This window comes from Pterocles gutturalis, unplaced genomic scaffold (assembly GCF_000699245.1).
Source record: "Pterocles gutturalis isolate BGI_N339 unplaced genomic scaffold, ASM69924v1 scaffold29538, whole genome shotgun sequence".
In the NCBI taxonomy this organism is placed as follows: domain Eukaryota; kingdom Metazoa; phylum Chordata; class Aves; order Pterocliformes; family Pteroclidae; genus Pterocles; species Pterocles gutturalis.
This window is the reverse complement of record NW_010121371.1, coordinates 1-6351: the sequence shown is the minus strand read 5'-3', so window position 1 is coordinate 6351 and position 6351 is coordinate 1.

Genomic DNA, 6351 nt, shown 5'->3' with positions numbered 1-6351 from the left:
AAACATAAAACAACAAAACAAAACCAGAACTCTATTTTTATTAAGCTGTTTATGACTTGATTCAAACTAGGTTCCCATACTTTAGAACACAGTACAAGTGACACTGCAGCATGACCACTCAAGAGTTGTCAGAAATAGTTGTGTGATCTGTAAGGGAGAAAGCTCCTAGAACTCCGCAAAAACCTGAGGGCAGGGAGGAGAGCCTACAAGCACCATTGCTTCTTGGAGTGCAAAGCCATGAGGACGGAACAGGGTCAACTTTTCCCTTCTAACATTTAGCGGTCAAGAAACCAGTGCAAGCATCTGGCAAGAAAAAGCTTCAAGGGAATGCAAAGCCATCACGATGCTGAGAGGAAGCATTGTTACTTCTTTCCACAGAGCTTCAAAGCAATGGCCAGAGCGCACACACTGCAACTCTAAGATGCTTTCCTGTACTCACAAGTCACAAGTTCTCAATTAACTGCTATCTGAGCCACACAACCCCACTAAGGATAAGTTTCAGATAAGCAAAGGATCAAGTACAGTTAGTGCTTTCCAGAAAGTAGAAGCAACTTGCAGAAGGCAACAGAAAACTGAAGAGAACGACCAAGTCTCCATGTCCCCTACTCGTCCCAGTGAGTCTCTTCCTCTCGCCTCTCCTCAAAGAGGGACATTCCAGGCCTTCAACTTGCAACCTTTCACCTTTCCAAGGATCATACTACATTTTCTTATAACATTAATTAAATACATTGCTTACAGCCTTAGATTTCCCCCAACCCAGCTATAACAGGCCACCTCCTACTGCAGCTGCTCCTTGCCCTTTACCAGATTGATGAGATTACTTTCTCTGCAAGTTATCCTCTAAGATGTCCAAACTTACTTAGATCAGACCCCCTAATGCTCTCCCCACCTGCAACCAACCTTCCTCCTAACAACTTACACAGAAACATCACCATCCACCTATTGTTTAGGCCCAGTCTTCAACATCTCATTAGAGCCTCCCAGCCTCTCCTAATTTTGCAATTTGTTTTCAGATGGCCTCTCTGAAATACTTAGAGATAAATGCACTGATGTTGTGTCCCAATTACATCTTCTCTAGTCTTCACAAATACCATGCACACAATGATTTGCACTTGCAGGTTCTCCAAACCTGCAGCTTCAGTAATTTCTCAACTATTTATACCTGCTCCCCTCATCCACTGTGTTCAGAAGGTTCCTGCTCTCCTCTTTTGAACTAAATCTCAGTAAGAAGCTAGCAGACCATGAATTACCTCCTCCTAATGTTCTTAAGAACAGTATCTCCAATACCAACTCCTCTTACACATCCCATGCTCAGAGTCCCCATAGGTATCTTTTGGTGACAGATTAAAATTGAGGTCTTCATTGAAATAGAGAGGTTTTAATTTAACAGCAACTTAGTGGTTATAGAGCACTGCAGCCTTGGCACACCCGTTTTCTCCCGTATTTAACTGCACTCTTGTTTGCAACTGGAATCTCTCCAATAAGTCACAGTTCTGCCTACTGTCCCTTTCCACATACAGAAGACAGAGCCATGCAATACTCTTCTTGCCTTGATCATGCCCAAACAGGCAGTGAATCTCTGCCCTTGAAGGTTCTCAATCACCCAGACAGACAAAACCATGGCTCATCTGATTCAGCACCAGTGACAATCCCACTTCAAGTAGGAGGTTATATGAAATAAAGGTTCCTTCCAACCAACACTTCCACTTCCAACATGACTCAATATGCCTCAGTAATATTCAAACCATATACAATAACAAATTAATAATCTGTCAACAGAAAAAGCTGTATCTTCTAATTAGAGAAACTGCACCTCTTACAAAGCTCTCTATTATTAATCACATGAAGTGCAGGTCTTCCGAAAAGCAATTTAAGCGTAAGGCCAAAGTGGTATCCATGGCTAGATGACCTTATTTCCCAGGCAACTAAATAGCTACAAACTCTACAAAACCTCCAGCTGTGAAGAAAGCACATGCTGCCAACAGAACTTTGCTGTAACTGCTAAGCTTTATTTATTCTGTGACAGAGCAGACTTCCAAGGAACAGAAAATGACAGTGCCAGGACTAGTGTGCAACAATCAATCAAAACATCATTAACAGACTTGATGAATTGTGTCTATGCCAGCACATTTGTCACATCCTACAGTCCCCTGAACCCACAGCAGTGCTTCAGAGACTACACATCACTACTGAGCTGAAAGCCATATGCTCCAACCACATCACACACCTCTACACTAAAGCACAGCTAAAACAGCGCAGTCACATTAACACTAACCACTTCCTAAGCCCCCTTCTCCTAACAGGCGTTAAGCTCACACAGCCACCAGTCCTGCTCTTCCACCCCAGGCACTCACGGGGCCGTGTCATGCTGGGAGAACTGTTTAGGCTGTAAAGCATCAAATAAGCCAGAAGACTAGCCCAGCTGATTAATAGATAGTGAATAACTATTACAGCTATTTATATATAGTTACATATACACATATATAGCTATAACCATTATTATAGCTAAATGAATAACTATTCACCTAGTCTGCCCAGCAACCACATAAAACCTTGCACACAGGGGTGTGAAAATAAGGCTTTTTGACAGCAACACCAAGTTAAAGCATTTATTGAAACACATAATACTTGCTGCAACCTCACAAAGAGTGCACACGCATCAGTTCCTTTACTTTTGGTCTGAAAACCACTGGTTAAAGCGTAACAGCTACTACAAGCTTGAGACTATACTTCTGATGAGATCATTATTTCTATCATCTAAAATATCTGATCAAAGGTATACACTTTTTAATGCAACTTCAACTGCTGTCTTTTGTCAACAGCTGGGGAAATAGTGGAACTTGCAGCCTTGCTCTGTCCAATCTTGCTTTTCCATTTATAATGGACTAGAGTCAGCTTTACATCAAGTCTCTGCATCAGCTGAAGACACTGACAGTATTTCCACTTCTGCTCTACATTTGAGCAGCAAGGTCCCACACTGTATTCAATACCAGGAATAATAAATACATGACTGAATTTATCGGTAGAAGCATTTCCATGTTACTACAAGAAATTAACTTTTTTCCTTCTCTATCTCTTCAAGGTTAAGAGTAAAATTACATTCATATCTGTTCTGATTTGAAGACTGAGAAGGTGATTGGCCTAAACAAAGATGTCTCTGCTACAAGGGCACTGCAGTTCATGTCTAAAGAAAAGACAAACTCAGCATTTTACAGTCACACAGGTGGTGAGATAACCTACCACTGTCACAAGCATCCAACAGAGGCAGTCTGAGGTGGTGTCTGCAGCAGCTTTACTACTACACAAAGAGAAAATATATTAACAGCAGCACCACTGAACAAGTTCCAACTCTATCTTACTTTTCTGTTTTCAAAGCCTGAAAATTCATCAACTCACCTTTTTCTTTCTATTTCAGAAAGCAAGCTATTTTCAGCTTTAGAACTATAGAGCATTTCTGCACATAACCTGGCTATTACCAAGTGATACACAAGATCACATCAAGATACACAAATCCCAAATATATACACCTGAAGTTTGAGGAAGTTGTAGCAAAAAGCAACTGAAGTAAAGAGAACACACAGCAAAAGCCTACCACTGACAGTCTGCAGGGCACACACCAAACCAGAAACCAGTTCCTCCGTCAGACACAATGTAGAATAAAGCTGTTTATTGTCTGTATGTTCCACTTCAAATTAGGACCCTAATAACACAAAATGGTATTTTCAAGAGTTACGTTATCAAAAAATGCAACTGTGCCGGGGAGGCCTACACCAACCTACAAACAAGAATCTTGCACGAGGTTTTGTAGTGGAAAACACAGCCACTGAAGAAAAGGAGCAGTACTCCAAGGCACAGAGTCTCCTGCCTTGTCAACAGCACGTACAGTAAGGTATAAACTCCTGCATGAACACAAGATAAGCAATTTATAGCAATTATACAGTAATTTAGACTTCAGAAATGCCTATGCCCTACCCCCATTAGACACATTGCAAATGTTGAAGAAAAAAGGAGAGCTGATGCGAACACAGTTTTCCGCTTTTGTTCCCTCAACCTTTTCCCTGTAAAGCCACAAGGGAGCGAGTAAGCAGTGGAGAAGGGACAGGGAACTGCCTCCTTCAGCCGCTCTAACAGTTTCTGTATGAGAGACCATGACCTTTTTCTAGCTTTGAGGAAGAGACCACATCCCAACACACAGCAGCTGCATTTGAGAGGAGGGTGAAGAGAGATGGCGTTTGGTGCAGGTTTTTTGGCGTTGTTTTTTTTTCTTTGTTTCAGATTTTGGTTTGTTTCTTTGCTTTTTTTAAATGAAGGCTAGGGAACTCTAAATTGCCAGTTTCTGTATGAGAGACCATGACCTTTTTCTAGCTTTGAGGAAGAGACCACATCCCAACACACAGCAACTGCATTTGAGAGGAGGGTGAAGAGAGATGGCTTTTGGTGCAGGTTTTTTGGCGTTTTTTTTCTTTGTTTCAGATTTTGGTTTTTTGTTTCTTTGCTTTTTTAAATGAAGGCTAAGGAACTTTAAATTGCCCTGTAAAACAAGAATTTTTTTGAACCCCAAACTAGCTTGGAAGAAGCCTACTGCCTGGCCAATGAGAGTGGATAATACAAGTTATCCTGCAGGTAACAATTAGAAAAGCGTATTATCACAGCACCAAACATTATTCTGGATTATGCCTACCCTCATAACAGCAACTACTCTTGAACACACAAAGTGAACATTACACCTATTTCACTTAAAAATCTAGTAACCTACAGTACTCAAGAGAAAGAAGTACCTAGTACTGAAATACAGCACAATTCAAGGCAAGCTTGTGGAGCCTACCAAATAGCTTGTGTTCTGCTGGATGCAGAGTATAATTAATAACAAAGTAGAAGGTTTTGCTTCTGTTTAATCCTAAAGTGCATTTTCATTTAATCTCCAAATGATTACGTACTTCTCTTTAGATAACTGATGTGCTTACAGCCTATTCCACACGCCTATTTCTGTTTGCTCACATGCTTGTCTTTAGTACCACAACAAATTTTACCCAAGCAGGTTTTCCTACCTCCTCCTAGTTGGATTTTACTAGGACCACCTACCAACCAGTCACTACTGAGACCCTTAAAAGGAATGCTACCCAAGACAGAAGGTGGGTTAAACAACTGCTAGCCTGCAGATGAAGCCTGGGTGCACACAACGCGTTGCTGTAAAAGCCATTGAGCTGCCTGGAATTAGCTGAAAAATTTTATGCCATATAGGAAGTATTACTCTGCAATATTGAAGGCAACTCTGGAACTGTTATATCTCACAGTGAAGGAGCTCAAAGATGAACCAGAGAGAAGAAAACTTTTCACATGTTTAAACTGGTACTTAGGGCCACGGGAAGTCATAAGACACTAACAAGAATCAAGGGGCTGGACTTTTTATTCAGGGGATGATCAAGAACAGCCAGAGCTCTCTTAAAATCAGTCTTGTTAAAGGTACTTAAACATTCATCTTCGAGGCTTAAACTACACCCAGTCATAGGAAACAGCAGCAGAACCTAATTTGGTAGAGAGGATTATCCTGTTTAACACCTTCAGGTTTATTCTTTCTGAATCACCTGGTATCACCTATTCTTAGAAAGAGGACATCAGACCAGACAAGTCTTAGGCCAGTTCCCATGGAAGTGACAGGCAAAGGGAAGTTGTGTCATTCTGGAGTTAATGACCACCAGAAGATATTCATGTGGGGGACAGGGACTGCTACTACCTAGACTTAACATTTCTCATCACCCAATTAAGTATTTTCCATTCATCTTCCACGTAACATTAAAGGTTTTGCCACCACACCACCTCTGGAGAATACAGCATTAAACTTATACTACATACACATAACTTTAGAAAAACAGTCTGTCCCAAAAGCCTAGGAACTGTGCAATCCCTGCTTTATAAAGTATTCAGTTAGTTTTCACATCACTGTCTAGACACCGCTAGTACTGTTTCTACTCCATACTTTGGCCAATCAACACCTTGTGATGGTTACAGCAAGTGCTGCTTAAAATTTTATTGAATGTTAAATACCACAGAAAACACAATGAACAGACAGACTTTTCAGTTTTCCTAGGAAACTTGATTGTCCCTTTATTTTAATTGAAATTTGAAAAGCATTTCTCACTCAGAACTATTTCCATGCTGGAATTCCAGGTTTGCCTCTCTCATAAACACCAACATCTGTTCCAAAACAACTCTGCCGAGATGGGGCCCCCACTCCACAGCCCCCTTGGCTGCAGGAAGGGGAAGGAGGTTCCCTGGGAGAGTCTGAAACGGCAGTACTGGGGGGCCAGAGCGACCGAACGGCAGAGCGCAGCAGGGACGCACAGCACCAGA